The sequence below is a fragment of the Pan troglodytes genome, chromosome 6, assembly GCF_028858775.2.
Source record: "Pan troglodytes isolate AG18354 chromosome 6, NHGRI_mPanTro3-v2.0_pri, whole genome shotgun sequence".
In the NCBI taxonomy this organism is placed as follows: Eukaryota; Metazoa; Chordata; class Mammalia; order Primates; family Hominidae; genus Pan; species Pan troglodytes.
Genome location: NC_072404.2, coordinates 73189740 through 73216323, shown reverse-complemented (window position 1 = coordinate 73216323; position 26584 = coordinate 73189740). Strand labels below are relative to the sequence as shown.

The window sequence follows — 26584 nt, the reverse complement described above, 5'->3', positions numbered from 1 at the left end:
GAGAATTGCTCAGACACTCGGTTCAAGAAGATTTGCCTGGCAGAAGTGTGAGGAGGATTGGGGTTCAGGGGAGAAAATGGAGGCAGGTCAATGAGGACTCATCCAGTATCCTGGGGACAGGCCGTCATGGTCTAAGAAGTGCTAACTAGGGGCCGGGCACGGTGGTACGGTGATGCACGCCTGTAATCCTAGCACTTTGGGAGGCCGACCTGGGCGTATTGCCTGAGCTCAGGAGTTTGAATCCAGCCTGGGCAACATGGTGAAAACCCATCTCTACTAAAAATACAAAAAATTAGCCCGTCGTGGTGGCGGGCGCCTGTAGTCCCAGCTACTTGGGAGGCTGAGGCAGGAGAATTGCTTGAACCCGGGAGGTGGAGGTTGCAGTGAACCGAGATTGCACCACTGCACCCAGCCTGGGCGACAGAGTGAGACTCCATCTCCAAAAAAAAAAAAAAAAAAAAAAAAAAAAAAAAAAAAAGCTAGCTAGGGATGTAACACACAGGACAGACGCTCTGGTAGGTAGTGTTATGTTTATCTAACGCTATATAGTGTTGTATTTATATAACAACCAGCTGAGTGGTTGATGCTGGGGCGAAGATCGTTAAATCATGGAGGATGCTGATGTTAAACCTCTATCGGGGAGGTCTAGGAAAATGGTGATGTAATTAGTTAACAGAGGAAAAATAAAATAAATAGAATGGTTAGGTGTTTGGGAATAAACTTGAATTTTGTTCTGAGATAGCCCCGTGAAACTGGCCAGCAGGTGGCAGCATAAGGTCTGGGACCCCACAGACAGTTCACTAAAATTTGAGATTAGGAAGTCTTGGAGATTTTGAAGTTAAAGACAAAAGCAGAGATGCAATTGCCATGGGAGACTGAGAAAAGATGAGGAGTGATGACTGAGAGTTCAAGGGCAGGAACCAGGAAAGGACACTGAGAATGCTGGGCTTGGGGGAAGGAGATGAACCGGGAGTCAAGGTTGTCTCAGTCTCCAGGAGAAAGACAGGTGCGTGAGGTTTCAGTGCTGCAGGAACTTGCAGCTGAGAGATAAGGGTGTGCCTGGGTAACCAAATTAGAGGGGTTGAGAGAGAACAGAATAGAAGTGGAGGAAGGGATGCTGTTTAAAGAAGTTTTGAGAGAAAGAAAGTAGATATGGTGGGAGAGCTTGAGAAAGAATTGGAGATTTCTTTAGGATAGGGCACGTTTAAGCATGTTTTCAAAAAAAGAAGGGATAACTAGTGAAAGAGAATAAATGCAGAGTAGGATCTTGATGGAAACTTTAAGGAGAGGCATTAAAGACCAATGTTACCTTTAAATCATGTGATTTGGTTGGGGGATAAAAAGGTACACACAAACATATACTTAATCAGAGAGGAAAGTTCTATGATTAAATGCTAAATTTGGATATAGATAATTAGGGAAGTTCAGAAAATGTATGTAAGTTCACATTGTAAAATCCAAAGCTCTGTGGAGGAGATGAGTGTTTGATGACAAGAAGGATTTGGGAAAGACATCCAAGATGAGAAGAAATGGGGAGTCAGCAGGACAAAGGCATGGAGTAGGACGTGATGTGTAGGTGCGTGAACAGCAGTAAAAAGGTCCAGCTTCTTGGAGAGGAGGATACATGAATGGAAAATACAAAGTGGCAGTTTATAGATGGGTTTGGAAGGAGAGTTAAGACACTTACATGCTTTCCACTGAGATATATTTTACGCTATGCTTAACTTTGAGTTCTGAATGTTATTGTTTGATTCTCTTTAAATTCATTTCCTGTTATTTAGACTGTATTGGTGAAAATACCCCAGTTAATGAAATGGATGGACTCATACACACACACACACACACACACACACACACACTGTTAACCAGTCACATAACTTTTTAATAGGCTGTTTTCAGAATAACCAGTTTCTCCAAACTCATATTTTCTTTCTTTTTTTTTTTTAAACTCGTAAGTGGGAGTTGAACAATGAGAACATATGGACACAGGGAGGGGAACATCACACAGTGGGACCTGTCAGGGGGTTGAGGGTGAAAGGAGAGTGAGAATTAGACCAAATACCTAATGCACGCGGGGCTTAAAACCTAGACGATGGGTTGATGGGCACAGCAAACCACCATGGCACATGTGTACCTATGTAACAAACCTGCACGTTCTGCACATGCATCCCAGAGCTTAAAGTACAATAAAAAAAAATCATATTTTCTAAGTTCAGTCGAGGTATGTAGCTGTTCCTTTAGCATCTGTAGATGGTATATGATTAGACTTTTATTTCAGGCACAAATACTGGACTGGTTTGTGGCCGAATCCAGATTCTGTGGCATGTCTGCCTCCAATTCCTTTGATTTATTTGGGTGTTGCTAAAATTATAACAATTTGTCCAATTAGAACTATTTCTAGTGCAGTGAAAATGGTGTTTACTCCAAGTGCTAGGGCAAATGCACCCCTAGGGAACTGGGTCAGTAAATAGATTTTCATGCAAATTCCATTGTGGGTGATACCAAAATAACTTGTCTCTGGGTGGAAAACAAATAACACTAATTTAATTTTTTTAAAAAGCAACATATGACAGTTTTCAGATGATGAGAGAAGATATTTGTCCCCCAAATTACCATTTTACCCAGTTTTCATTTCTGTTTTAGGGGAGAAGGGAAGATGATCTGGCATGTTAGTGGTCAAATGTACTTGAAAGGAAAAATTTACAGGATATTCAGGAGTAGAGGTGTCCAGCGTTTGCAAAGTGCTTTAAAATGTGGCCGTAAAAAGGTTACATTTTGACTACCTGCAATGAGTCAAAAAGTTAAGACACTCTCTGAAAGTGAGATATCCATGAGGCCCTTTTTGTTCATTCAGAACATCATTGGTAGGTTAGGTTATACGTGTTGAGTAACATTTTACATTAGGCAATGGTGATCTGCGAACGTAATTATTTGCTTCCATTGGGGGCAAAATTGGCAATGTATTTACATGGATGAGAGAGTGCTTCCCAGCAGGGGGGGACTTCTGTCTTACCAGTTTTCCAGAGATAGAACATCTTCAAGCAGTGAGGAGCATTTCTTCCTGAAATTTACTCAGTAGAAACAGTTTTCTTTGATAATTTTCCCCTCTAGAATCTCAGGAAAGCTTTCAAAAAGATGTGATATTACTGCTAACTTTTGATTTGCTGGCCAAATTCCAAGTGAGGTAATTCCTACCATCCACTTAGCCATTTATGTAGTTATTATTGCTTCTGAGAGCTGCTGAGTTCTGAAAGCTACTACTACTTAATCCTACTTAAAATTCCCTTTGTCTTTCTCTAGAAGAAAAAAGGACTCTTTTATACTTGTTATCAGTGGTGATGGGTGTTATTTTATAGACTTTTATCTGACCTCTCCCTCCCTCCCTCCCTTCCTCCCTCCCTCATTGTACTCTCAGGCTTAATGTCCTTCCACTCTCCAAAACCCAGGCACCCACAGACTCTCTTGAGAATTGCATCTTCATACTCTCCCAGTCTTTACACATTTTTCACACACTTATTTCCCCACTCAGGCCTCTGCCACAATTCCTCTCCCTTCATTGCCTCATTTTTTCTCATTCATATCTTTTCTCTGATCAGTCCCTTACTTGACCTTGTTTTGTCCAGCAATATTCTCATTGGCAGTAGAGTCTTTCTTCAGAAGTTTTGCTTTACTTTTTAAATGACTGTCATTCTGATTTCTTGTCTTCTGTAGTGAGGACCCGATAGTGAATATTGCAGAGACCTGAGTATGTGGGTTAAGCTGCTAAACAAAAGCCAGCTCCCTCTGGACTCAGGCCGGGTCTTTTCCTTCCTGTCTCCATCACGAATTGTAAATAGCTCTGCGCTTATCGAAACGACATCCCTTGACTGACCCAGTAAATACAGTTGATTCCATATCCTATCTTAAAACCTTCCTTTGTTTCATTCATCCATCCATTCATTCATTATTCATTTAGTTGTTTATACATTTTGAAGCTCCCCATGTGCCAGGCACTGTGCTTCAGATAGAGAGACAAACAACAGACCTCCCTTGCTCTCAAGGAGCTCACAAAGACATATACACTGTCTTGTGGAATTTGAGGTGTTTTCTTTGCTGGGTTTTAATTCTCAGCCAGGAGGCTGGGGCACTGCTGCTTAGCCTGCATACAGCTGACACTCAGATACAAAATAGTGGTGAGCATATGCTATGCAAAATGGCCTATTGATTCTTATTTATGACGATAGAAATAGCAGTAATGCAAAAAGCAATGCACAAATATGTTTCTTCCCACAAAAAAGCAATCCTGTCAGTGAACCAAATAGCAGGCTCAATAATTAGCTCCCTGAAAGACCTGTCAGTTTATTTTCTGGTGCTAGATTAACTATGTAACTCTTCAGGTATAACTACCTCTCAGCAGTCCTCTGTTTGTTTTGTGAAGTTATGAAAGGTATAAGCTCTCCCGTATTCACTTAGGACACATAGAGACCATATGAAGGAAGTAGGTAGTCATCAAGGGGGATGAATTTACATAATTTGATTTGGTGATTCAGAGTGAAAGATAACCCAGGTAGGTTCCCCTGAATTAAAATGTGTTCTGCCTTCCCCATTTGTCCCCTTGCCTAGAGTAAAACTCTGTTGGGGAGAATGCCTTTACGTTAGCACTATGAGGTAGGCATCCATATGCTCTTGTTCTTCTCAAGTAAAATAGCAGAAATCCAAGGATGACTTATTTATGCTGTTTCTGAGATTTCATGGTGAATTTCAATAGATCCATCTGAGATGACAAAACAGGCATTGATTTCAGACATACTAGATTTCAGAATTTAGAGCTGGGATGTAAAATAAGAATCAATCTCTTGTTTTCTAGTGAAGAAACTAGAACCCAGAGAAGTAAAGTGAATTACTGACAAATCACAGTGTTAATCTCAGAGCTGCAGCCAGGATCCTGGTTTCTTTTATTTGGATTTGTCCTTGACATTTATATCCTCCATTTATTATTTACTTATATTAGACATTTTACCACATAGTTGAAAAATATTTTCCTGTTTTGCTCTTTATGATACTTTATGTGTGATGGAATACATTTTGGAATTCTAATCACCAACTATAAAGTGAAGCAAAAATAACATATTGGTTATTACCTAATCCTTTATAAAGTAGTAAATATTTTAATATTCTTCACATTGATTTTCATTTATACATGTAGTTTTTGCTAGTGGGTCTTGAACAGCATAAACCTTTACATCCAGTTCCCTGGCCCCTTGCCTTGTATAAGAGTAGACCTATGACTACATTAAGCAAAAAACAAAATAGGAGAAACTATCAACTAGAAGTTTCTATAACTCTAAGTCCAATGACATTGAATTATAGCAGTTCACGTTGCTAAATTATAGTTAGTTTACTCATTTATTCATTCTCTTAAAGAAAAAATCTATTTTAAAGCAATATGGGAAGCACTATGTCTAACAGCATTTCTAGAATGTTAGCATGCACACAAATCACTTGAGTACCTTGTTAACATGCAGATTTTGATTTTGTAACTCTGGAGGTAGGCATTCTGCATTTCTGACCAGTTCCAGGTGACATGGATCCTGGTGAGCTCTAGGGTATACTTTGAGTAACAGAGAATATTAGAGTTAGTTTATAATGATAACCATAGCACCTGAAGCTAAATTAGCAAAATAAACATTCAACTGTGCTAAAGGTTACTGATAAACTCAAGGTGTCTTACAGAAGACCGTCTAAACAAGACTTGATCTATACATTATCAATGCAAAAACATGCAATAAGTAGCCAGCTTTATATACTTACTCGAGTATGTATTCAAATCAGTAAAGTATAATGACAGAGTAATATGTATATGTGTGTGTGCGCGTGTTTTTCTCATTAGTAAATTTGAAAGTGGGAAGCTTAATTACTAAATTACTAAATCTAAAGAAACATACACAGATGCACCTGTATCTTCAAAGTCTGCAAAGCAGATTGTAAAGTTTGCCATGTCAGAAACAAAAAATATTCTGAACACTTAGAAAACTGTACTGTCAATCGTAAATACACAGAGTGGAGGAGTTGAAGAGGTCCTTAGAGATTATTTAGCTCAGTTTCCTCACTTTGCAGAAAGGGAAATTGAGGCTCATCTGGTCAAGTTGGTTGTCTAAAGCCCTGTAGCTACCTAACGATGATAGGACTGAAGTCTGATTTGATATTTGCTTCTTTCCTTCATCCTTTCCTGCTCTGAAGAACTTTACCAAAGTGGGGCTCAGTTGCACTGACCCATTCTACTATTTTTCCTGGTATATGGGCCTGTATGTTTTTTTGTTGGCCACCTAAGGTTAAGTATTCCCTCTTTGTGAAGCGCCTGACTTCTAAGGGAGTCAGATTGATACATTTGGTCTGAGAAACTAACATGTTTAGAAGGGAAGCAATTCTAGTTAAAATTTCGAGTACGTAAATGCTCACATTTTTTCAGACAATAATTTAAAACAAAAATGCTCATCCTAGAGAGAGAAAAAATGAATTCAGGGGTCTAGGAAATCCTTTCTGCAAAACCCACAACAGAAGCTGGCATTAGCTTGATTGATTGGAAGATGAATGTATCTGAATAAACACAATCTCTGGAATATTACACTGAAGAACTCAGAAATGGAAAAGAGTGTATAGGCAAACAGGTGACAGTTCAGCATTTTTGATCACCAATTATTTGAAAAACTATGGTAAGGCTCGGGCCAGAGAGGATGAGAAAGTTTAGAAAAATACAGAAACATTAGGATAAATTGTCTTCCTTTAAATGGCTATTAAACTTCAGTTGAGGGAACCAATTCATTAAAACCAAACAAAATTTTAAAAAGGAACAATGTATAGATGATTCAATATCAGGAAAACTTGATTTCTCCTCTTTTCTAAAAATGATACAAAGCAGATAAATACAGGAGACTATATTTCAAAAATAATATTTATTCTCTATGTTTTATCTTGGGATTCTTTTTAACTCAGAGGATTTGAGAGAGTCTCATAGATATGATTTGCTGAAATACAAGAGAATTACCACAAATTCTTAGGAACATAGCTAAACAAAATAACTAGCTGAACAAAGGATTGGATACAGTAGGGCAAAGGAGACATAAAGTATGATTAGAGCTTACTAAGGCTAATTGAGAAATCAAGACTACCGAAGAGTCTTGATTATTTTTTGATTACTTATGACATTTGTTAAACTCTATATTGTGCTAAACATCTGCCCTCAAGGAGCTTATCTTTTGTGGGAAAGATAATAGTCAGACAATAGTTTCTAAGTTGCTAGTAAGCAGGGTCTGTATCCTCAAGACTTAGCATATGCTTAGCATTATATATCTGTTAAGTTAATTAATTGGTCTATAATGTATGGCCAGATAGTCCCCCTGTTCTTCATCATAGTGATGTAGATATGATGCATGGTGCCTAGCTTGGCATGCATTTGATAAATATTTTAATTGTTGGAATGATATTTTTTAATAAAAGAAAAAGCTCAACATAGTTATAAAAGGGCTTTTACTGTAATTTAAGAAGAAAATGTACTATTCTGATAGTTTGTCTTTAAATTCCTGACTGCGATGCTAATTTAAATGGGAATATGATTCTAGAAACACATATAGGCCTGTGTCCTATAAAATCAGTCAAATTTTATTGGAATATTTGGTTACCTGAATATTTAACTGGAATATTTGGTTACCTGAATATTTAATTGGAATATTTGGTTACTTCATTATAAATGCCATGACTCCATAGTGTTTTGTTTTTCTAAAAAAATAAAATTACATTTATACTATTTGAGGGAAAGCACTTTATTTCCATACTACCTCTAATGAGGTAACAGAATAATGAAAAGACAACTTGGAGTACATAATGAAAATGTCATTTAAAAAGGTTTCATTTATACAATTTTAAAAATGTAAAAAATTCATGTCCTTCACCCACTTTTTGATGTGAAAAAAAACTTTTTGTTTTTTTCTTGTAAATTTGTTTGAACAGACACTTCTCAAAAGAAGACATTTATGCAGCCAAAAAACACATGAAAAAATGCTCACCATCACTGGCCATCAGAGAAATGCAAATCAAAACCACAGTGAGATACCATCTCACACCAGTTAGAATGGCGATCATTAAAAAGTCAGGAAACAACAGGTGCTGGAGAGGATGTGGAGAAATAGGAACACTTTTACACTGTTGGTGGAACTGTAAACTAGTTCAACCATTGTGGAAGTCAGTGTGGCGATTCCTCAGGGATCTAGAACTAGAAATACCATTTGACCCAGCCATCCCATTACTGGGTATATACCCAAAGGACTATAAATCATGCTGCTATAAGGACACATGAACACGTATGTTTATTGCGGCACTATTCACAATAGCAAAGACTTGGAACCAACCCAAATGTCCAACAATGATAGACTGGATTAAGAAAATGTGGCACATATACACCATGGAATACTATGCAGCCATAAAAAATGATGAGTTCATGTCCTTTGTAGGGACACGGATGAAATTGGAAATCATCATTCTCAGTAAACTATCGCAAGAACAAAAAACCAAACACCGCATATTCTCACTCATAGGTGGGAATTGAACAATGAGAACACATGGACACAGGAAGGGGAACATCACACTCTGGGGACTGTTGTGGGGTGGGGGGAGGGGGGAGGGATAGCATCAGGAGATATACCTAATGTAAATGACGGGTTAATGGGTGCAGCACACCAACATGGCACGAGTATACATATGTAACAAACCTGCACGTTGTGCACATGTACCCTAAAACTTAAAGTATAATAATAATAAAAATAAATAAATAAATAAAAAGTAAAAATAAAAATGTAAGAAGTTATACAAATATTAAAACTATATTTATTTATACAATTTAAGCATTTTCTAAAAAATTATTAGTTTATTAGGGTTTTTTGTTTGGTTTTTTTTTTTTTTTTTACCTTGTAAGAACATGAGCTTCATGTAGGAAGAGATTTTGTTTCATTCACAGCTGCATCTCAGTGCCTTGGGTGGCATCTGGCACAAATAGGCTTCCTTAAAATATTTGTGGAATAAATGAAAGAATTAAATTCAGCTTATTTTCTGCTCTTTGTCAAGCACTAGGTATTAGATGTCAAGGACATGTTCGTGAGCAAAACGAAAATGGTTATTGTCGTCATGGGGCTTATAGTCTAATTGGGAAGGTGAATAATTTAGCACAGTTCCTGCAATGCAATGTGTTATGTTAACTGAATAGCCAGCATATAGCAAGGAGAACTGATGTAGCCTAAGGGAGAAGATTGGTGTCATTGAAGTTGAGACTAAAATATGAGCAGAATTAAGAAAAAGAGGTTATCAGTAGTATTATTGTTTTAACCAGAGGGTGGCACAAAGAGCAGTGGGCAAGACAAAGGATGGCAGTTGTAGAGACTAGGAGAGGGGGATAGTAAGAGAGTAAGGACAGAGACCTAGGTAAGGGACAGATCATATAAGACTTTATATGCCTCAAGAGGCAGTTGAAAAATGTTTTGAAAGTCAATGAATGGGCACCAGAAGGTTTTAAGCAGAATAATAGAATCACCATCTTAGAAAGATTATTCTGGCTGTAGTATGGATAATGTATTGGTGAGGCATAACACTGGAGGAAGGGAGACCCATGAGATACTACAGTAATTTTCCAGAAATGATAGTGGCCCAGCCTATGATGGTTGCACTGTACTAGGAATGGACAGAAGTAGATGGATATATTAATAAAAAGACATTTTAGGGATATATGTAGGGCTTGGCAATTAATTGGATGTTTAAGGAGAGGACAAATCAAGGATGATGCCTTGATTCTTGGAATGGGAAATTCGGTCATTGATTGAAAGAGCATTCCTGATATAATGAATGACTGGGGAAGAGGGGGAAGGAGGATGATGAATTTTGTGGGATACACTGAGTTTAAGGAGCCTGTGAGATATACAGCTGCAGATGTCTGGGAAAGGTTAGTTGGTTATGTGAGTCTGAAGCTAAGAATACAAGGTCTTGCTGAGACAGAGAATTGGGGCCTCACTAGTATATTAATGGGACTTGGTGAGACAGATTCAGAAAGTATGTGGGGTGGAAATTGCAGAGGGCCTGAGATAGAGCCTTGAGGACTCAGAAATGTGTTGAAGGAGAGGACCCTGGCATTCCAGTTTCTCTAGAAATCATTTTCCCTGTCCATAAGTGGAGCCCCTCTGGCCATGTCTCTATTCTACAACCCTGATCATCTCCCTGGTGTCTCTTCAGCCACAACTGATTGATTGAACACTGAGCTCTTCACTAAAGCTAAATTATCAGAGTCCTTCCGAGTAATATCTAAAATGGGAGTGAAAGGAGGAGGATCATTCTCTCTCAGGGGGTGGGAGGCAGTAGTTTGAGGCTGTGAGATATGAGGCTGGGAAGTTTCCACTACAAGGGGGAAGCTGACCTGGAAGAATAATACTGACTTGTGCAACAGAATAAAGGTGGCAGATGGAAAGAGTTCTGATGGTGATGAGGACCTTAACCAGGCTTTTCTTGTAGGTATGTGAGATAGTTCAAGGTTCTCCTAATTATGTTTTCCCATTTTTAGCTAGCAACCTAGAGTCCAGACTAATACATTATAATAATACTTGCCTCATAGAGCGGTTGGGAAGTTAAGGGAAATAATATGCATAAAGATTATAGCCTGCTACATAGGGAATATAACAGATACTGTTGCTTACTGATTTAATAACTTCCTTTTCTTTGAAGCCAGCACTGTCTAATAGAACTTTCTGAGGTGAAGAAGATTTTTCCATATCTGCATTGTTTAATAGAGCAGCCATTAGTGACATGTGGCTATTGGTCACTTGATGGAATATGGCTAGTGCAAACTGAAAAAATTGAATTTCAAATTGTATTTAACTTTAATTGCTTTACACTTGAATGTAAATGTAACTTTGATTTCTTTACATTTAAATGTGGCTAATGACTATCATATTGGACAGCAGAAGTCTAGGGTGACAGACCTATAGAACAACAATTTTTAAAGCCATTTTGGATTGGATTTTCTATCATTTGCAGCTGCAAGCATCCTAACTAATACAATGTATTAAAAATAAGTGGAAATGATTTATTTAACATGGCATGAACATCCCTCATTTTAAGATGATATTAAAGAATTAAATTTTTGTTTTTATATAGAAATTCTGAATTAAGTCAGAAGGTGAATATTTGCCATACACACAAATTATTAAACTAATTTCTCACAGGTTTCCTAAATACCAACTTCTCCGTCAGTGAATATAAAATGTGATTCGATTTATTAAAATTAAAATGATATACAGCTTTTCAACAACATTTCATTCAGATATATTTCTACATAAGTTGCAGAATTATAAAACACACATACTAGAGATTGTCCCTAACCTTATCAAAATAATTCTCCTTTGGGTTCCTTTAACAACATGCCCTCTAGTCTACCACAATATTATTTTACAGATGGTGGGGGTGTGCTACTTGCAACCCAGATAGACAATAATTCAGCTAAGCATTTTTCTTTGCAGTAAGTGAAAATCTGTTCAAAGCGCTGGAAGTTTTATCAACTGGACCATAAGACCCAAGAGGAACTAAGTGTTTCTGTTACGCTTTCTGTGTTTAATAATTCCCAGCCTTGTTAGTAGACACTCAAACACTGCATCCTAGCTGTGGAATCTTGGGTAGGTAACATAGTCTCTGAGAAATTTTGATAAATGCTAATTTTCCGTGTTTTTAGATTTTGGTGGTGAGACTGGTGGTTGCTACCTCTATGCCTGTCTTTCACAAAGGTCACTCAAATTGCTCTGGTTTCTTTTTATGTTACCAAAATGCTCTATAGCTAAACTATTGAGCTTAAATGTCAAACTTGCATTATGTTTAGAAATGGGTACTTATCTCTTTATGCACCTTTCCCTTACACCCCAACGGTGGGCCGACACAGGATATGGTAGAGGAGTTAGTATTCTGACAAATAGGTGATGTCATTCCACCCATGTATCACTTTCCATTAAATCTTTGACCCATATATAACCTTTAGCTGCAGGTTTGTTTGCTTACATCACTGTGATCAAATGGTTAGAACTGTAGATTTTCATTTGGGAAAATGATTATTATTTTTTATTAAGGACATTATTGCTGGTTTGAATTATCCTTTTGTTCATGGTTCATGCACAACAAAGCTTTCCCTAGCCCTTCTGTGGGAGGTAGAAAGATGCTCTACACCTGCCTCCTACCCAGATCTTTTTCAGAAAGAAAATAGACAGTGCTAGCTAAGCTGTTGGATGGGAGCAATATTCAGTTCTTTGCCAAGAGAGATCCTAGACTCCAGATATGCCAATTCAGCAAACCTCAGGGAGACTATCTAAAACTGAAAAAGGGCTCAAGAATCCATCAGAATATGAGATAATTTAAATAAAATTTGAATCCTACTCGCCAACAGAGAACCAGAGGACATTAGAGAAGGAAGGAAACTTGGAGGTCATCGTATCCGATATTTTGCTGAGCGTCACCTCTCAGGCTGATGTAAAATGAGGACAGGGAGTACATAGAAACATTTCGGTTTTTCTGATTCAGTAGTACTCTTGAAGGCCGTTATTGGTGGTGCAAAATGAGGCTTTCTCATTGACTCTAAATAGGCTTATTAGCAGCACGCAGAAGGATTTCCACTGTGATCTTTTCTTTGTCCCTAGTCAGAGTGAAGGCATAGGTCTGAAGCAGGCTGATAGCTTTGGAAGTGAAAAGTACTGGCAGGCTGAGGGCACAGAACGGGCTGGCTGCCAGTGTTGGGTTCAGCACTCTGAGGAGTGTCATTTGTCGGAGCCACTTTTATGAAACAGAAGCCCTCTTTTGTGTATTTGTACCTGTGAAAGGGAGCAGTGGTATAGCTGATCCAAAGTAGCAGAAAAACAAACAATTCATATTGACTTAGGATGCTCACCTACCCTCTCTTTTGCAGGAGTGTTAGTTTGCATGTCAGTACATGGCCAGCCTCCTTGGATTCTGGCATGATGCTTTCCATAGGGGTTTCATTAATTGGTGCAAACGTTTATTTCTGTAGAGTCCAGGAAACTGTTAGCTTTTTGTTCTCTGCCTAATGACAGAAAATGTCCCTGTGACTGATTTCTTTGTGGGACCAGTCTGCATCATTCCTAAGACTGACACAAAGCCCCGCTCGAGCGTGTGGGATGAACGGCATGACTCACACATTCCCCTGGAGGACTGCAGGTTTGATTAAATGTTTAAATGACATTTTAGGACAGATGATTATGAGGATGGGCAAACAATTTGTTCTTTTAATTCTTAATAACTTCAGTGTGTATTTGGGCGGGGAGGTATATGTAGACAGTTTGGAGGAGTGTGAACAAGAGACTTGGGTAATCACTGGAGATAAGGGTGATGATGATGATAATTTGATATAAATAAGCAGAGAGTAAGATTTGTCAAAAAGGGGCAAACTCATTGCTGTTCTCAATATCTCCCTTCTTTCACTTCAAACACAGACACTCACAGCATGTTCTGTTTCTGATAACTTCCTAATCACACAGGAGCTCCAGGATTTCTGAAGGACCACAGCCCTGTGGCCAAAAATCTTTTTTCCTTGACTGTTCTCTGGGCAGCTCAGTAGTATCTTTAACATGGCAAATATAAAGATAGTAGATTCACTACAAGGACACTTCGAGAAAAATACTACCTGCCTTTGTAAACCATACACAGTCTTATTATTCAATTTGTCTTTATGGAAGCTATCAGTTAGCTACAGGTTTCCTTTCCTATGTCTGATGTACCTATCTCTAGTTGATTCTTTCTCTCTAACTCTAGTTCTTGAAACACTCTCTGCTGGTTTGATTTTCGGCTGCATTCATCCTCTTTTCAGATTCCAGAATGAAAACTTCCTTTTTGAGACACCCAGATAGACTACCTCTTCCTTAGTCCACCTGGCCCTTATCCACATCCCTTGAATGAGTTTTCTTTGTCTGGACACATTTCTGAAGTAATGCTTCTCTGCACTCCCAAAATACAGCTCTTCCTTCTTTCGGCCTTTTGCTGTGTTTTATTACATTATTTCATTGCCACTAGAATAAGCACTAGACAGACATCTAAGGTTTAACTTTACATTTTATATATTTTATTATATCAAAAACTGGTCACATATAAACTATAGTACTCGGGAATTGAGGGTATTTCTTGAGTATTACAAGAAAGTATTACTTTCTTGAGAAGATATTACTCAAAAATATATACATTTTGGATAAAGAAATTTTGATAGTATAAGATGAATTAGCAATGATGCTTTTCAGAAAACACGTATGCAGTAACTTCATTTATATGACCATGTTATTAATCTGTAGGCATTAATGGATTTATGTAGCCTGTTCAGAAATTAATGAAGCCTGTTTATTCTATGGATTTTGTTATTAGCTCCTTCCCTCTTCTTTTGTCTTCTTGGCATCACTGTTGACATCACTGATGGGAATCCCACTACTGCAGCCATTGCAAGTGTTTTTGGTGATTATTATCCACTTAGGCACCTTTGTGCACTGGATCTCTGATCAAATTATTTTGAAATTTTAATATGAAATACATAGGAGAAAAAATTGAAAATGTGTAGAAGTAGGCAAGCTTTTCTTTGTTAAAAAAGCGTAATTTAATAGAGTAAGAGGAGTGAAATATGTCAGGAATTTTACTAACATAAAATTTCATCATTTGTCCAGTTGTGTACTTAATGGATTCATGTTAAGTATACAGTAATTCCTGGCAATAATGTGGGGAAGCTCAGATTTACTTTTCAGTGCATGTTAGTATGTAAAATGACCCCTATCTTCAATATCTCTATGTTTTAACACCTGCTTTGTTTTTACAATAGAGGCCCTTGTTTGGAACAAAGCCACTTAAGTTAAGCTGAACATCATTGTACCTGCACAGTTACCTGGGTTATCTGTGGTTGTGATGAAAATTACACCACCATAATCACCCCAGGCTACTTACAAGGCACCTTCACAGAAATGATACTGTGCCAAGTGCCACAAAGAATATCAAAATGCAGCCCCTGCTTCAGGCACTTATGTTTCCAAGGGGAAAAAAAAACTGGCCTTTGGATTTAGATAAGAAACTTCATTGTGATTACAAATTGGATTTCCTGTTTTTATTTCAGGAAAGTTGTAGAAGATAGCTAGAATTGCCCTTTCTCTCACCCCCGGAGGGTTTGAAACCATTCTTGAATGAGTGAATGTATTCAAAAATTTAAAATTAAATCAGATTTGTTATATGGAATCATTTAAACCTAATTTCTTAATTAAAGGCATTTTAAGTTCACTTTCTGTTCCTTAGGTGTAAACATCTCAAGCTACAAAAAACAAGAATAGATTCCACTGCTGGGGTGAAAAGCCACGACTTTTCTTCCTGTGTTCTGTTTCCCAGGCCTATCAAAGATATTTAAGTACTGAGTTAGGTCTGGCCAGGGAACTCCCCTGACTTCTTTAGGGGCACAGATGATAGGGAAGAAAAGAGTAGACTGTGGGGTTAGTCTTGGATTGATTTCTGTACTCCCCTTTGATGTTGATAGCTGCTTCCTGTTAGGAACTTCTGTTGGAAGCATACTTCTTACCTGAAGAAAGTTCTGAGTTGAGACAGTTCTACCTTGACTTATTTACCAAGGCTCCTAAACCATATAGCACATCACTATGAATACATTCAGGGTGGGGGCAATGGATCCTACCCAGATCCCTGTAAAGCCAGCGTGGTTCTGCAACCATCATTCACGGATAAGGACCAAGACTGAGCTGCTCTGGTTGAAGAAGCTGTTGGATGACATGGGGTTTGTGCCACAGTGTGGTGAATTCATTTTCCATGATATGCTGGGCTCACTCTCAGCAAGGCCAGCTGAAAGCTGAGTCTGCTTTGGATGCAGAGGTACGTAGTCAGTGGCTGTGCACAGGACGGGACTTTGGGATGTACAGGAGGATATATTATCCTTACAAATACTTCCTTCACCTGTTTGCCGATGAGCAAGACTCCAGGAATAGGATACAAGGCCCCTAACTTGTCTTAACTCTCTGATTAGGTCAGATCTCCCTACTGTATGCCCATAGTGCACCATACTCATTTTAGCTTTTATTACAGTTAGAGTTGTACATTTATTTGTGGGGTTGTTTGATGGATATTTATCTCTTATTAAATTGTAAGCTCCATGAAGATAAGGAGCATATCTTTTTGCTTATCTTTGTGGCCACTGCGCCTGTCACATAGAAGGCACTGGAGAATCCTTTGTTAAATGAATAACTAGACCTAAAAAATACTTCAAGGCAGGTGATGCAGTCATTAAGTTCACACTACAATGAAAGACAGTTCTTCCCAACAGGACATTATATGTTTTTTCTACTATCATTTCTATTTGCTAAATTGACTTTGAGTTTGAGAAATTGGGCTATGACGCAATATGTGCATAAAATCTTCAACAAATACTGTGTTCCATTTTTTTAAAGCAAGGATAAGGATGAAAAAATAAAACGATGAAAGAGTTTATTTAAGCTACTGATATCCAGTTGTTGGTTGAAAAAATGTGTGGCTGTTTGCATTTTGTTTAGCCACAGAACTCCCATATAAACATTTCTATCTTTGACAAAGGTTTATGCAATTGATCTGGCTGCTCATTTTTCCCCCTTGATTTCCTTTTTTTAATTCACAGGTGAATGACATTTAGTTCTTGGTTGTGGAAAATGCTCTTAATGCCTCCATCTTTTAAGGAGATGTTCCTATAGCTCAGTTACTTTGAATATAGTTTTTTGTTTTGTTTTTAATTTATGGCATCAGCAAATGATTTACACCATAGTGTTAACCAGTGCTCCTGAGGATGCTGATTTTAGCAGAATCCTAGGGAACTAACAGAAAAAAATCACAGCTAATTTTAGTATTTGTAGGGCCTTGTGACAGATATATCTGAATACTATTATTCACCCTTAATAACTTCTTGCTAAATTATCTGTATTGTCTCCTGTCTAATTTTATTTCTTTCCTGAATACACATATTTCATACATCTGATATTTCAGAAAATGTGCTTAAAAAATGTCTATTTTTCCATTTCTCCATTGATTATCAGTTTATCTAATCTGTGTATCATCCATCTCTAAACCTAATTTTTGAATACATATACAACCAATAGACGTGGGATATACCAACAATATAATTGCATGATAGTCTTAGTTAAAAAGTTTAGTCTGTCTCTGTGAATTTGATTGTCCTGCTTTGCATGATTCTGGCTGAGTCCTTTCATCTGGTGCTGGTTTTTGAATACATATTAGGCTGCTTCCAATCCATCTGAAATGCAGTCTCATGAGAACATAGGTCTATAATCTAAAAAAATATACTTTGATTATTCTTGATACATATAACAATAGCTATTTTTATAGAGTTAGAAGGAATATGAGAGATTATTTATCTTATATCCCTTTTTTACAGACTGAAAAGCTGGAATCAATTGGAGTAAGCAACTTACAAATGGGACAAAGAAAAGAACCAGGATGAGAAATTCCATATGTCTTCTTATCATACAATTCAATCCTGTGAATTGTTGATTATTTGCTTTACTACTCTAAATGACTTATGCATGTCGTTTTATTTGTCTTTCTACCATCAAAATAGAAGAAGGCCTATTTCTTCTTCTTCTACCAGTTGCAGAGTTAAAATGAGGCTGAACATTCTCTTGTAAATTCAGGGTGTTTACCTAGCCCAGGAAAATCAGTCCTAAGCAGACAAAGGAGACTTGGAATGATTTATCTAAACACCTAAATTAGTTACATCATTATTTATCTGCAAAGCTTCTTGAGTTTTGTTATCATACTCTGGATGGAGGCCAATCAGAAATGACCCTTAAGATCTGACTCTGTCTAGCCAGTCTCCCCTTGACCAAGGAGAACATCTGGGCATGAACTGTAGTTTTCATTGTCCTCTGACCAACTCAGATTAGAAATAGCTACCTGAGGCCAGCCTTTAGTTCTATTTTGATCAAACTGTTTTATAGACACAGCCTTCAGCCTTCCCCATGACCTTTGAAAACTGCCCAGGGTAAAGGCGAATTACAAATACTATTAAGGTTGATGAGTAATCAACTCAGTAATGAGGATACTATTTCACATTCTTAGGGGTAGATGCTTTTTCTCTGTGGGATGCCTGAGTAGGAAATTTTGATGGCTCCAAATGTGGCCACAACAAACATCAGGAGGCTCTCCTACTGTAGAGATTTCCCTGAAACTGAACTCTGGAGGATGAAAGATTTGGTGTAGATACTTGACCTTCTGAAAATAAAGCTTTATGTATGTGTGTATCTATCTATTATTCTCATAGCAGCAATTAGTCTGAAATCTAATGCCTTGTCAGTGAACATAACAATTTTTGTAAATGTTCTCCTCTTAGCTTTTAAGTTTTTTTTTAGCGATGAGTCAAATTATACTCAGATTTTTATAGGTTATCCCTAGTATTCTTGTTTCTTGTTATTGAAGATATTCAAATGTTAATATATGGTAATAAGAAGTAGCTCAAAAAGAGCAGAATGACCTCTTCCTTACCCCCTTAGTGATACAGACAAATAGAGTATTTGTTCATGTTATATTTTGGCTTTTATTTTTAAATCAAGGAGGTTGAATTAGAGACAGAGCAAAATAAGCAAAAACCTGAAGCTATAAATTTCTAGGTCAATCCAAATACATAAAGCATTAAAAAATGTCAGATGCGAAGCTAGATGCAAACTGACAGGGAAAAAAAAAAACCTCTTTGTGTACTTAAAGCCCCAAACCAAAAGCAAAATTAAAATTTGTGCTGACCCTTCTCCCCTGGGGCTGCAGATGTCACTGCTGTCCAGGGCGCCGTCTGTTACTGAGTGGAAGGAAGAGGAATGGCATCCAAGTCACTAGTGTAAAATAAATCGTCTGCCTGCCAAATCCTGAAGATGTCCTGCCATATTTGTTAAGGCCAGGGGATGGAGGGTAGAGGTGAGCAACAAAGGTGACCATTAACACTCATTGATTCTTGTCTTTTATGACTCATTCTTTTATTATTACATGTTTTGTAAGAGGTTTTATACTTATACATATATAATTTTTATTTAGTCAGTCACAGCAGTGGTTACAATTTATTTAGCACTTATGGGACAAGATATTTTATACACATTTTTTCACTGGATGTCCAGGACTATTATACAAACTGAGTATTACTCTTACATTAAAGGTAAGGAAATAGCTTCTAACTAAGCAAAGTTGCTCAAAGTGACACATAGAGTGAGGTCTGCGGCTGTTCTCTTACTCCAAATATGGGGTATCTCAGAAATTGCCATCCTCCAGAAGGCTACAGTCTAGCTCAGACTGTGCAAATTGTTCTCCATTTGCCATGCCCCCATGCACTCAACACTATTCCATGTCTTCCGTGTGCTCTGGGAAGCTGACCCTTGTCATTTGCATGACTGGGACTCTCTGCTCTCTGTTTGTCTTGGGTGGGGCCTATGAAAGGCTTTAGCAGGATATTGGAGGGCAGGAAGAGAAAGAAGTCAGGATATTTCTTCTTCATGTCCTGCTTCGGCCCTGTGCGCTGGCCGTGATCACGTCCTTTCAGGATATCACTCCCTTCGCCCTGTTCTCCTCTGTACCTCTTCTGATGCAGGGCTCCTAAGGAAACACTGCTCCTTTTCCTTGACTGTTTATCCCTAGGGGTAGTATTATATTCTCACCATTGCTATCCTTTGGGTGCCCTGCCACCTTGTTTGCTCCTTAAGTCTGTCTACAATTAATGCAAATAACTCCTTTATTGAAATCTCTTTATTTGAACACTCTGGGATGAATTCTGTTTTTTTCTGGGACCCTGACTAATACAGAGGCTGATACTACACCCATATGAAAATATATCAAAGATAATTTGCAAAGCATGTTTGAAAGCTCTACGTTAGGATCACTAACACTGGCATGCCAAAAGGCACAGATAAGAAAATACAGGGCATAGCAAAATATTGTTTCTTCTTAATAGAGAAACTGCCTCAGGGAGAGACTAGGCTGGTGAGAAAGGGGAAAGACTTTAAGAGTCTTATAGACCAGGCATTAGAGAATTGTGATAGGTTTTTGAGCCTGTGATAAAAGCTGTGTTTGGGGAAGATTTTTCTAGCAACCATTTGTAGGAACAGTGGAATTAGGAAAAAAAGGTGACAGTAAGGAGAACAGTTAAAAGTCTTTTAAAATAAGCCAGTGTAAAGTGATTGGAGGCAGGTTCACAAAGTGGCAACAAGTATGAAAAATAAGGAATGAAATAAATAGTGAAAGAAACATTATTACTATTGGAATTTGCATTCTTGCCCATGTGATGCATTTGCTTTAAATTGGTGTAAGCTCTTCACATGCAGAGGGCTCATATGCCTTGATGTAACATTAGATCAAGTGGCAGAAGCTAAATTTGGAATTAAGGCAATATTTGGTTGTAGAGAACATCATTCTCGTTTCTAGCTCTTGGACTTTATGTGGAAGCACTTTAAGTCCTAAGAGGCTAATTTTAGTTCAATCTATTTAGTTAACAATATTTCAGATCCTTAATTTTTAGTTTCCAGATGATGAGACTCCTCAGCTTGAAATGCAAGGGCATTATAGACTTCAAGCAAATTGCATGTGCATTAAGACTATCGAACTTGGGACGAGTAATCCTATAAAAGCAAAATCATTGCTGAAGCATTTTTGTAATCATGTATTCCTCCTGCATGTTCATTTGAAAATGTTCTCCTTTGGTGTGGAGGCAAATGAGCTGATTATATTGAGCTCCGTCCACCAATTTATTTATTTATCTAATAAACATTTTAATGAAGGGGTATCAGGCACGTTTATGTTTTACCCAAGAGACTTATTTAACAGTCATTCAACCATTTGGTCATTAATAGTGAAAAGGTCATAGGCTTTGGCATGAGGCAGGCCTGGGTTTGAAACAGATCTTCGCCATTTCCTAGAAGGGTTGTCTTAAGGCAAATTATTGTTTTAGACATGTTTTCAGTTTTTCTGTTAAAGGAAAAATTGTTTGTAAAGACTGCATTGTGACTGAGAAAGGGCACGCAAACTAGATGAGTTTAATCCTATCTCTCCTGACTAACCTTATATGTATACACAAATACAAAATGCTCCAAGTCAGATGTGAAACAAATGGTGGTATAATACTCGCCCTTAAATATAATTGCAGATAGCCACAAAATATAAAACCATTTAAGGATGTGAGAAAATTAGTATAATAAAGAAGAAAATACAGAATAACTTTTTCTTCTGTTATTTAACTGGTGTCAAATTAATTCCTTGACTCTCATATTTTGTCAACAAATATGATAATGTATGTGGTGATGTACTACTGTTTTGCCTTGAGAAGGAAAAAATTATAGCCATAAAATATTTAAGAAAATTCTGGAAATAAGAGTAATAGAATTACTTTTTTCAGACATTTCCCAAATGTGTTTTAAATGGCTTTCCTGAAGGAGAAATAGAGAGGGAGAGAAAAAAAGAGAACATTTAGATATAATTACAGATAAGACCTATGCATAATATTAGTGGACTTAAAAATAATCATGCATATTCACAGCTGAATTGCTAATTAACATTCTCAGAATTTTGTTTAATGTAAGCAAGTTATCCTAATAGGGTTAGGGCAAAAACAATATGATAAAGATTGAAATCTGTGGCTATTTAAAAGCACTGAAAACTTGACTAAATTGCCTCTCCCCCTCCCTTAGACATAAACAATTAAGCCTCATCATGTTGTTTTTTCTTCCCCGCCGCCCCCTCCCCCCACCCCACCCCAAGACAGAGTCTCACTACTCCGTGGCCCAGGCTGGAGTGCAATGGCGCCATCTTGGCTCACTGCAACCTCCGCCTTCTGAGTTCAAGCAATTCTCCTGCCTCAGCCTCCCGAGTAGCTGAGATTACAGGGGCCCACCACTGCAATCTCAAAAAATACAAAAAATAAAAATAATTTTTGTATTTTTAGTAGAGATAGGGTTTCCCCATATTGGCCAGGCTGGTCTCGAACTCCTGACCTCAGGTGATCCACCTGTCTCCACCTCCCAAAGTGCTGGGATTACAGGCGTGAGCCACCGTGCCCGGCCTCATCATGTTTTTTAAACAATAAAAAGGGCAAGTTTTAGAAGACAGTATCTTAAGGCTGGGTGCGGTGGCTCATGCCTGTAATCCCAGCACTTTGGGAGGCCAAAATGGGTGGATAACTTGAGGTCAGGAGTTCGGGAACAGCCTGACCAACATGGTGAAACCCTATCCCATCTCTGCTAAAAGCACAAATGAATTAGCCAGGCATGATGGCGGGTGCCCATAATCCCAGCTATTCGGGAGGCTGAGGCTGGAGAATCGCTTGAACCCAGGAAATGGAGGTTGCAGTGAGCCGAGATGGCGCCACTGCACTCCAGCCTGTGCGACAGAGCAAGACTCTGTCTCAAAAAAACAACAACAAAAAAGACATATTAAGATACAATAACACTTTGAGCCTTTGCTGATTGTTGATGAGTTTCAAACTCACAGAGGGTTTTGAAGAAAGGCTGGCAGAACTTGAAGGCAGAAAACGTGGGCTGAAGTCCTGTCTATGCCTGTTACTAAATAGCAATGTGAGCTTCTGGAGGACTCTGAACTCTCTCAGCCTCTGTGAAATGGAGATAACGTTTCCTGTGGAGCTGCGTCAGAGATGTTGGGGAAATCATATGGAAATCAAGTATAGCTGTCAACAAGTTTTTTGTGAATTGTAAATGACCTTAAGCATATAAAGTATTAGTCATCTATTCACTCATTCACAAATGGAGCATGCCTAGTGTTAGGAGGCACGTGGTGGGGTTGGCGGGCGGGGGGGGGGGGGGTCATTAACATGGTGAATGAGATCTTGAGAAGCAGTGTGTTCCCCTGGGTAAGGGCATGGGCTTTGGAGTTAAACCCACCTAGAGTAATTCAGGGCTCATGACTCCGTGACCTCCTGTCCTGAGACCTTAATTTGTCCAATGTTACATCATTGTAAATCCCAGTTTCTTTAACGTGGATATGAAAAAACACCATATATTTCACAGGGGAGTTATGAGGATGTGAGAACTATGATCAAGCACTTAACTTCACATGTTCAAAGTGCTCAATGACAGTTGGCAACTATCAATCAACTCTTCACACATTATATCTCTAATCAAGGAAAGCAGGCATTTGCACCAATAATGACAGAACAAAACAACATGGGGGAGAGTAGTAGTATAAACAACTTTGAGAGTTCATAGGTGGGCTGCCATACTTTCAGCTAGAGTGATAAGTAAAGACTTTGGAGACAGGTAAATATTAAGAACAAATCTTGAAGAACGAGTCATACCTCAATAGGAAGAGATCTGATTGGTGGACAGCATTTTAGGTAGACAGAGAATAGAATGAGCTAAAGTGTAGAGATGAGAAATTTGAGTACTCCAGTTGTCTAGACTAGCACTGTCCGATAGAACTTTTGTCCATGAAGGCAATGTTGTATGAACGTTCTGTCCAATATGGTAGCCACTAGTGGCTGTTGAACACTTGACATGCGGATAGTGTGACTGAGGAGTTGAATTTTTTATTCTATTTAATTTTAATTAGTATACATTTTAAAACCACATCTGACGAGTGCCAGCTCAAATCATAGGATACACGGAGAGGAGTTTAGCGTGATAAGATCCAAACAGATTGGCAAATTTCGAAGAACTTTACTGCTAGGCCAACACGTTTAGATTCCAAAATAGAACAAACATATTTAGAAGCAGGCAAAACAAAAGAATACGTTTATGAAGGAGACCAAAAAGTTGCAGAGAGAGAAACAGAAAGGCCAGGAATCCAACAAGGAATGGGCATTGAAAGACTTGCCTCGTACTGTTAGTTAGGAGCCAATGGATATGGGAAGAAAATTTGTTAGATTTGGTAATTCAGAGCTTCTTTGTGACTTTCAGAAAAAAAGTTTCCCCTGAGTGGTAGGGGTGAAGAGAATATTGCAGGAAATTAGGAGTAAGGTATGCTGAATAGAGGCAACATGGAACAGCCTTTTTTTTTTTTAAATGTTTGTATTCCTAGAGTTATAGGATAAAGCATTACACACTAAGTTAGTCTCAGCAAGTACTGTATATTTGCCAAGTAAGTGGAGTTCTTGCAGGCAAACTAGGTAGTTTCAATGCCAGGTGTGAAATTATAATGGTTTAGATAAAATTTTGAAGCAATTCTACAAATAAGTACTCTGAGTCATGACATTTTTAGGCCACATTGAAAACACTAGCTGAAAGAATACAAACAATGTTGAAATCATATTTGAGCCCCTTGCTGAGTTTATATTCTGAGCTAAGGATAGATTAGCCTCATGCCCTTATATGATGAAAAATTGTTTTGTTTTTCTTGCACAGCACAGTTAGGTATCAGATAAAGGGGGAGGAGTATCCTCATGGATACCTCAAAAACAAGTAACCCATGGACAGAGGACAGAGACATTTCATGCAAAGACAGATTTTCCTATCTCTTATGATTAAATTCTCTCAGTTTCCTCATTATGAAAATCATTTGGGATACCTGATAAATGTACAAAATCTTCTGCCTCAATTCATACTGGTCAATATAAATCTTAGCTTGGCGATCTGAATTTTTAATTAGCACCTGAGCAATTCTTAGCATCAGGCAATTTTAGGAAATGTTTATTTATTCATCCTTTGAACAAACACCAGTGGAGTGTTTTTTCCATATTGCAGACATTCAGATACTAGGACACAAAGATAATTAAGACATGGTTTCTAGCCTTAAGAAATTGTTCCAGGAGAGGAGACAGTAAATGCCATGTAAGAAATGGCTTGGTAGCTGTTGCAAAAGGACCACAGAGAAGGGCAGCTCAGCATTGAGGAGACCATGGAAAACTGTGCTTGGGGAAGGTAAAGTTTGAGTAGGGTATTCAAGGATAAGCCAACCAGATATACAGGGAGTGTGAGAGAAAAGCACTCTTTTCAGGATAAACGTCACATTAAACACAAGAAGAGATTGTGTTGGGTCTATGAATACTACTGAATTCAACACAGCTGGAAAACAGGTTTTCCATGAGATAATGGCCTGTGTGGCAACAGACAAGGCATTTTTGTACCAGAGCGCAAAAATAAGTGCCTACTTATTTTCAAGGTAATGTGAAATCATTAAAGGGTAATCTGGGGTTGGTGAGATTGGAGATAGGGAGACCCATTAAAAACTTAATACATTAATTCAGGTGAGAGGTGATGGTGTCTGACCTAAGGCAATAACCACAGAGGTAGAATGGAAAGAACAGTTTTTGATAAATAGTTGGTGATTTATTGTGTATGACATAATCAGACGATAGTTCTCTTGATCCTTTTATTAATATTGTCTCAATGAAATGAACTGAATTGCTGAATAATTGATTTTGTAGATGGCTCACATATGGCTCACATGATACATTTAGCCACGATGGGGAACATATAATTGTTTGCTATTTATACCTATGGTGACTTCTTAAATTGGATTGCTATTGGACAAGATTTTCAGTATTTATCCCATTGATTTAAGGAGACACCAACACAGAGGATGGTCTAAGAGGTTTTCACAGTCACTTCTGTGGGTATCCCAAACTCTTTGATATTATATAGGTGAGGAAGTATGTATTGCTTACTACTTTTTAAGTTCTTCCTAGTATTCTGGCCCTTTAACAGTTTATTCTGTTTGTTTGTTTTTCCTTCTTTGATTACTTACAGTTGTAATACCTTTTAAAGACATTTTATATCTCTTCCTTGACTTATTCCAAATTTAAATTAATACATAGAATATGCATATTTACAAAATATGTTAACTAAATGAATTATTTTTGAATTATTTTGAGACTTTCTAAAATAGTTTAAAGTATCTTGAGTTGTCATGAAACTAACTTTGAAAGGTGCTGATTTAAAGTGACAATATTTGTGGCCATGCAAGAAAAGAGGCACTGGACATTTTAATAAGCAGTTTAATAGAATTTAAATATATGACATCCAATTACCGACAGAATACAAAGCATCATAAAGTATGATTTGCAGACATATTTTATAAATTGGAACACCTTAAGGATTCATGGCATTTGTGTAAAATGTGTGGTCATTAACACATTTTAATACATTGATTCTATTGTGGAAGGTCGTGTGACATGGAATGTTAAACAATTAAAATGGTCAAATGTACTTCCATGTTTATGTGATTTGCATTCATAGGAAGAAAATGGGTAATGCCAAAGGAACATTGGCTTAGAGAAGCTTACTGAAGCAAGGGAATTTGGAGTGAGACAGACATGGTTTGGGATTCTGACTCTTCTAGCTTTGTGAACCTTAATGAATGGGCTCACCTCCCATAGCTTCCCTTTCCTCAATTGTAATATGGGAATAAAAATGCTTACTTACAGGGTTGTGTTGAGGATTAAATGAGATAATGAAAGTAAAATGTCAGTATGGCATCTGAGTCATGGTATGCCCAGTGGAAAAATAACAGCAATCATTATTATTTAAAAAAATCAGGATTCAAGATTCTAGTTGCAGTCCAGGTACAAATTCATGATGATCTT

General features: G+C 37.8%; 1 long non-coding RNA gene across 1 annotated transcript in view; it reads left to right on the top strand.

Moving 5' to 3' along the window:
* LOC743409 (uncharacterized) overlaps positions 1-18933 on the top strand; it is a 67218-nt gene extending 48285 nt beyond the window's left edge. The window contains exon 6 of the long non-coding RNA XR_008536380.2: positions 17459-18933. This is a non-coding gene — a long non-coding RNA (uncharacterized LOC743409). The remainder of the gene's footprint in view (positions 1-17458) is intronic.
* The last annotated feature ends 7651 nt before the right edge of the window (positions 18934-26584 follow it).